We start from the raw sequence: 8105 nt of genomic DNA, 5'->3' as shown, positions 1-8105 counted from the left end.
TTAGTGGAAACGTTGTGATGGGGGAGAGCGTTTGTGTTCTCAAACATTAGTGCATACAAGGCCTCAGATATATTTAGCACTATGATCTATTTGTGTAATTTCATTATTTGATTTGCATAATGTTACAGTGTGATACTCAAACGCTGAAAATATGTCATATTACGAAGAATGATCATTGTAAAGTGGAGGTGAGTGTTCTAAGCAATCTATTTGACTCCTGTAAATTATTGAACGATTAATTTGATAGGATAGTGCACATGGATTAATTCACTCTATTTCTGATAGCCAAATTGCATCTGCTCTCCCTTTGTCTCCAGCATTAGCCAATAGAAACACAGTGTTCTGAGGAGAGATGATAATCTCCATCTGCATGTTTGGAGACGTTGATCCACATGCAGAAGCAGGGAGTGGCCTCTTGAGGGAGATAGAGATAGGAAGCAAGTCTGGAATTTCCTGATTAACAGAATTCTACAACTTGGTGGTTTGTTTGGGGGGGCGTGAGATCAAAGGAGGCCGATATCCATTCTGTGGTATTTAGCAATGTGATCTGTAATTAGGACGTTGGGTGGTTTTGACCTTCGTAGTGGCGCCCTGACGAAAGACATGCATGTGAGAGACCTCAAACAGTGGCTTCTATATCACACTTCATTCCATTCCTTGGTGATTACAGTTATTAGATTATGGGAAGCAGGAGTGAGGGGTGCAGACGTGAGCTGTACCCAAGTGAGGGAGCTCTGTCTCCAGCAAAATGATTAAATGAAGAATATACAACAATGTATTAGTGTCTTTGATTTGAATTTTGTATCATGAGGGCCTTCCTCTCCAGCACAGACTGAGTCTTTCTCCCTCCAGTTTTTTCTGGAAGGGGTTGGGAGGCAGAGGACAAAGGGTGGGGTGTGTGTGACATCCTCTGGCGGTGGCAATGTGCACTAGCCCAGTCTATCCCTGCATGTCAAGGTGAGTGCACACACGAAAATTTTCCAACAGGATGATACCTCCAATCTGCAGCAGTGTAATTACATAATTAGGACGTATGGTTGATGGATGTGAGCTTTACCCACCAAAGAAACGAGAGATCAGTCCTCTGCGAATTGAATTTTATGAGTAAACAGTATAACCTCTGCTATGTAATTGACACTGATTTGAATTTCTTGTCATGATATCGTTCCTCTGCAACACAGATGGAGTCTTTTTCCCATCAATTTCCAGATGTGGGGCGGGGGAGGGCTTAGGGATTTCTCAGTGAGGGAGAGGTTAATTAATTGATCGATTTAATTAATTAGTTTATTAATTTGACACCAAAAGTATGCTTATATCGGCGAGGGAGAGGGGTGGTAAGAGTGGGACTTGTGGCAGGGGGTGTTCTCAAAAGGACAGATTATCCCCAGGGGGTAATAATCCACTTAGCAGAACAATAGGTTACGAAAATGTCAATCAGAAGAGAACAGTAGGATAAGGAGCAGAACAATCGGTCTGCCCCTGAGTGTATGCTTGCCTGTGATGCAGATAGCCCGCACTAACAAAGTGGCATACAACCACCATTGCCCTACTACTGAGGGCGCATGATTTAGGTGCACAAAACAAGCATAAACACTGTTCCAGCTTGACGACAAGCGCCGGCACGACGATGAAGAACAGAAGAGCAAAAAGGACTGTGAGACGACGTCAGCCAATAGTAAACTGGCTAGAACGACACCAAGATAGGAGCAGTATCTATGCAAAGAGAATATAAGCGCCGCACCGCCTAACCGCGGTCAATGGAAGACTCGCCGTCATACGAACGCTACAGCAGTAACTTATTGTTTTGCTTGCATAGAAATTGTATATACTGAGGGACGCTGCTTATTTCATGTCGCCATTTGCTTGCGACACATCTTTGTGAATACTCAAAGTTAGGTATTTTCAATTCAGCTTACTGTCATAAACTCCATTAATATGATTTACTTGAACAGTTGTTTAGCGATCCTAGAAAACAGTTTCCTAAGCACCCTGTATTAGATGAGTGGATAGGATACTACAGACTTGACCTCCAACATTTGTGACTCTAATTATACAGATGTGACAGCTGTATTTTCAGGTAGTTATTTCCCAAATGAAAAATTCGCCCAGGCTTCATGAAATAACCTGAAATGTAGCCCGTCTATTCCTTCTAACTAAATAGATGTATCGTAGTACTCTAATGTCAAGCCCTCAATGAGCCCACTGAAAACTACAAGATGAACCACGGTCACCCTCTATTCTGATTCGCAACAGTGAAAAATCGTATAATATGCAATCACCAAGACGTGCAACACAAAATACAGAGTACTGCAGCGGCTCTCAGACAAAGCACATACACTGCGCTACGGTTGCCATCGTTGCAGGAATATTCCATTGCATTTAGAGAACCCATACACGAGTTTCATATCAGCCAACTCTTCACCAGTAAATCCATTTATTCTGCTATGTATCGCTACTCCACTGCAACACTGCAACTAACACTGCCAGAAAAACAAATCGAGCAGTATTGAATGGAAGCTTGAGATGGAAGAGTGAATTGGACATTGCTGTTGTTAGCAGCGAGTATAGTACTGTGAGCGAAAGAAATAAGTTTGTTTCCAGAGAAGAGTTACAGTGCATATTATCAACATTTTCGCTGTTGTGTAGATATTTTCAGTGCAATACAGACACGAAGATAAATTGGGTAAGAAATCAAAATAAGTACCATTAACCTATAATGGGCTATTGGAAACCAAGAGTCCATTATGCCAAAATACCTAGCATATGTCTCTGAATAGTCTCCTGCATGTTGTTGGTGAATTTCAGGTTCAGTCATATAAGACTACATTCCAGCTAAATGACCACAGGTAACGTTTTCTCTGAGAATTCGGAATTGCAGCTGGATAATGATTTCTTTCCTTATTGTTTAGATTAACAATCAGGTGGTCATTTGTAGATAATTTTTATAGTATTCTTCGTACTAATAATATTCATCTGAAAATGTATGCCTGGGTGTCAGCCGAAATACGAGGGTTGTCCAGAAAGTAAGTTCCGATTGGTCGCGAAATGGACACCACAGTGAAAGCCCGATGACGCTTTGCACAGATGTGTTGGGTAGTGTCTCTAGTATGACCGTCGATCGCATCAAGACGCTCTTTTCAGTTGTGAGCGCACTGTGATCGAGTAAAGGTGCCTAGAACAACGATGTCTCCCGACAAGTAGAAGGGCCCGCTGAGAGTCTTCGCCTTAATGTATGCAGCCCACCTAACATAACTGCCACACACTCCCTTCTTCACGGCAATTCTCAGCAGCACTCTGCAGGGGCAGTGAAGACGCTCCTGCAGCCTTTCTACATCTACATCTACATTTATACTCCACAAGCCACCTAACGGTGTGTGGCGGAGGGCACTTTACGTGCCAATGTCATTACCTCCCTTTCCTGTTCCAGTCGCGTATGGTTCGCGGGAAGAACGACTGCCGGAGAGCCTCCCTGCGCGCTCGAATCTCTCTAATTTTACATTCGTGATCTCCTCGGGAGGTATAAGTAGGGGGAAGCAATATATTCGATACCTCATCCAGAAACGCACCCTCTCGAAACCTGGACAGCAAGCTACACCGCAATGCAGAGTGCCTCTCTTGCAGAGTCTGCCACGAGTTTGCTAAACATCTCCGTAACGCTATCACGCTTACCAAATAACCCTGTGACGAAACGCGCCGCTCTTCTTTGGATCTTCTCTATCTCCTCAGTCAACCCGACCTGGTAGGGATCCCACACTGATGTGCAATACTCAAGTATAGGTCGAACGAGTATTTTGTAAGCCACCTCCTTTGTTGATGGACTACATTTTCTAAGGACTCTCCCAGTGAATCTCAACCTGGCACCCGCCTTACCAACAATTATATATGATCATTTCACTACAAATCGTTCCGTACGCATACTCCCAGATATTTTACAGAAGTAACTGCTACCAGTGTTTGTACCGCTATCATATAATCACACAATAAAGGATCCTTCTTTCTATGTATTCGCAATACATTACATTTGCCTATGTCAAGGATCAGTTGCCACGCCCTGCATGAAGTGCCTATCCGCTGCAGATCTTCCTGCATTTCGCTGCGATTTTCTAATGCCGCAACTTCTCTGAATACTACAGCATCATCCGCGAAAAGCAGCATGGAACTTCCGACACTATCTACTAGGTCATTTATACATATTGTGAAAAGCAATACTCCCATAACACTCCCCTGTGGCACGCCAGAGGTTACTTTAACGTCTGTAGACGTCTCTCCATTGAGAACAACATGCTGTGTCCTGTTTGCTAAAACCTCTTCAATCCAGCCACACTGCTGGTCTGATATTCCGTAGTCTCTTACTTTGTTTATCAGGCGACAGTGCGGAACTGTATCGAACGCCTTCCGGAAGTCAAGGAAAATGGCATCTACCTGGAGCCTGTATCTAATATTTCGATGGGAAGTGGTCCATCACCCACAACATAGTCCTAATTGGCTCGTCCTGAGTATCATCTCTGTTCACATGAAACGCTGGATACGAAGACAACACTTGAGCGCAGGTTACACGATATATCCAGTGTAGAGAATTATCGGAAAACACAGGCGGCTGCCTTCTATGACGATGGTGTTGGAAATTTGGTATAACACTCCGACAAATGTCTAAGTCGGAGCGGCGACTATGTAGAGAAGTGTCTGTAAAGTGTAGCGACCTCTTGTAGCCGGCAGGAGTGGCGGAGCGGTTCTAGGCGCTACAGTCTTGAACCGCGCGACCGCTACGGTCGCAGGTTCGAATCCTGCCTCGGGCACGGACGTGTGTGACGTCCTTAGGTTAGGCAGGTTTAAGTAGTTCTAAGTCTAGGGGACTGATGACCTCAGATGTTAAGTCCCATAGTGCTCAGAGCCATTTGACCCATTTGAACTCTTGCAAATAAAATGTTTCTGATTTTCACTGTGGTTTCCATTTACCGACCAATCGGAACTTACTTTCTGAACAACCCTCGTATCGAGACAAGAACTCATTATCTAAATACAATCCTAAAAATTGATGAAATACTCATTATGCAGGGGAAAAATTAAGATACACAATGTACAATTTCACCAACATGTCTACATTTACAGTGTCGCCGAAGTAAAACTAGCTTGAAAAGTGTTTTAGGCATTTCGTGTTAACGTAATATTAGAAGCTGAGCATTGAGAGAGAAGCAACGAAAAACGCCTTTGTTTTAATGATTGCCACTCCAGTTCACGTATCACGTCTGTGACACTATCTCCCCTATTTCGCGATAATACAAAACGAGCTGCCCTTCTTTGTACTTTTTCGATGTCATCCGTCAGTCCTACCTGATGCGGATCCCACACCGCACAGAAATACTCCAATGCATATTTAATTGAGCCAAACAGCTGGAAGTCGGAAGGTGCTAGATCCAAACTGCAAGGTGGATGAGGAAGCGCAGTCCAATGAAGTTTTGTGAGCTCATCTTGGGTGCACAGATTTGCATGAGACCTTGCGTTGCCATGGTGAAGCAGAACTTCACTTGCATTTTTATGGCTACGAACACACTGAAGTTATTTCTTCAGTTTCGTGAAGGTAGCCAAATACACTTACAAGTTGATCGTTGCACCATGTGGGAGGGCATTAAACAGAATAACCCCGTCTGAGTCCCAGAAGGTCGTCACCATGACCTTACTGGCTGATGGTGCGACTTTAAACCTTTTCTTCAGAGGAGAGGTAGTGTTATGCCACTCTATGGATTGCCTTTTTGTTTCCAATTCAAAGTGATGAATCCATGTTTCATCGCCTGTGACTATGTTTGACAAAAAATTGTGACGATCAGCGCAAGCAAGTCCTCGCAGATGGGCCTTCGTTGGTCTTTATGGTCTTCTGTTAGGTGCCATTGGTTACACGTCTCGGTCACCTCTTCTTCGCGTTAACGGAACTTTGAACAGTGGACGTTACATTTCAGATGTGTTACGACCCGTGGCTCTACCCTTCATTCGATCCCTGCGAAACCATACATTTCAGCAGGGTAATGCACGGCCGCATGTTGCAGGTCCTGTAGGGGCCTTTGTGGATACAGAAAATGTTCGACTGCTGCCCTGGCCAGCACATTCTCCAGATCTCTCACGAATTGAAAACGTCCGGTCAATGGTGCCAAGCAACTGGCTCGTCATAATACGCGTCACTACTCTTGGCTGAACTGAAGTATCGTGTTGAAGCTGCATGGGCAGCTGTACCTGTACACGCCATCCAAGCTCTGTTTGACTCAATACCCAGGCGTATCAAGGCCGTTATTACGGCCAGAGGTGGTTGTTCTGGGTACTGATTTCTCAGGATCCATGCACCCACATTGCGTGAAAATGTAATCACATGTCAGTTCTAGTATAATATACACTCCTGGAAATGGAAAAAAGAACACATTGACACCGGTGTGTCAGACCCACCATACTTGCTCCGGACACTGCGAGAGGGCTGTACAAGCAATGATCACACGCACGGCACAGCGGACACACCAGGAACCGCGGTGTTGGCCGTCGAATGGCGCTAGCTGCGCAGCATTTGTGCACCGCCGCCGTCAGTGTCAGCCAGTTTGCCGTGGCATACGGAGCTCCATCGCAGTCTTTAACACTGGTAGCATGCCGCGACAGCGTGGACGTGAACCGTATGTGCAGTTGACGGACTTTGAGCGAGGGCGTATAGTGGGCATGCGGGAGGCCGGGTGGACGTACCGCCGAATTGCTCAACACGTGGGGCGTGAGGTCTCCACAGTACATCGATGTTGTCGCCAGTGGTCGGCGGAAGGTGCACGTGCCCGTCGACCTGGGACCGGACCGCAGCGACGCACGGATGCACGCCAAGACCGTAGGATCCTACGCAGTGCCGTAGGGGACCGCACCGCCACTTCCCAGAAAATTAGGGACACTGTTGCTCCTGGGGTATCGGCGAGGACCATTCGCAACCGTCTCCATGAAGCTGGGCTACGGTCCCGCACACCGTTAGGCCGTCTTCCGCTCACGCCCCAACATCGTGCAGCCCGCCTCCAGTGGTGTCGCGACAGGCGTGACTGGAGGGACGAATGGAGACGTGTTGTCTTCAGCGATGAGAGTCGCTTCTGCCTTGGTGCCAATGATGGTCGTATGCGTGTTTGGCGCCGTGCAGGTGAGCGCCACAATCAGGACTGCATACGACCGAGGCACACAGGGCCAACACCCGGCATCATGGTGTGGGGAGCGATCTCCTACACTGGCTGTACACCACTGGTGATCGTCGAGGGGACACTGAATAGTGCACGGTACATCCAAACCGTCATCGAACCCATCGTTCTACCATTCCTAGACCGGTAAGGGAACTTGCTGTTCCAACAGGACAGTGCACGTCCGCATGAATCCCGTGCCACCCAACGTGCTCTAGAAGGTGTAAGTCAACTACCCTGGCCAGCAAGATCTCCGGATCTGTCCCCCATTGAGCATGTTTGGGACTGGATGAAGCGTCGTCTCACGCGGTCTGCACGTCCAGCACGAACGCTGGTCCAACTGAGGCGCCAAGTGGAAATGGCATGGCAAGCCGTTCCACAGGACTACATCCAGCATCTCTACGATCGTCTCCATGGGAGAATAGCAGCCTGCATTGCTGCGAAAGGTGGATATACACTGTACTAGTGCCGACATTGTGCATGCTCTGTTGCCTGTGTCTATGTGCTGTGGTTCTGTCAGTGTGATCATGTGATGTATCTGGCCCCAGGAATGTGTCAATAAAGTTTCTCCTTCCTGGGACAAAGAATTCACGGTGTTCTTATTTCAATTTCCAGGAGTGTATATGTCCAATGAATACCCGTTTATCATCTGCATTTCTTCTTGGTGTAGCAATTTTAATGGCTGGTAGTGTATTACTACCACAGGTCCCATGGAAGCCGAAGTGAATGTCTCTCATAGCATAATATTGTCCCCACCGGGCTTCATCCGTATCGCAGTACGTGATTCTCCTAGATTACTTGCGAATCCGGACACGACCATCGACGTGGTCTGACAAGAAACGTGATTCATCCGATCAGGCGACAGGGGGAACTGATCCATGGTCCAATCTCGACACCGTAATTTACGATGTCCTTGGGTCAACA

The sequence above is a fragment of the Schistocerca serialis genome, chromosome 3, assembly GCF_023864345.2.
Source record: "Schistocerca serialis cubense isolate TAMUIC-IGC-003099 chromosome 3, iqSchSeri2.2, whole genome shotgun sequence".
Lineage (NCBI taxonomy): Eukaryota > Metazoa > Arthropoda > Insecta > Orthoptera > Acrididae > Schistocerca > Schistocerca serialis.
This window is presented reverse-complemented; position numbering follows the sequence as displayed.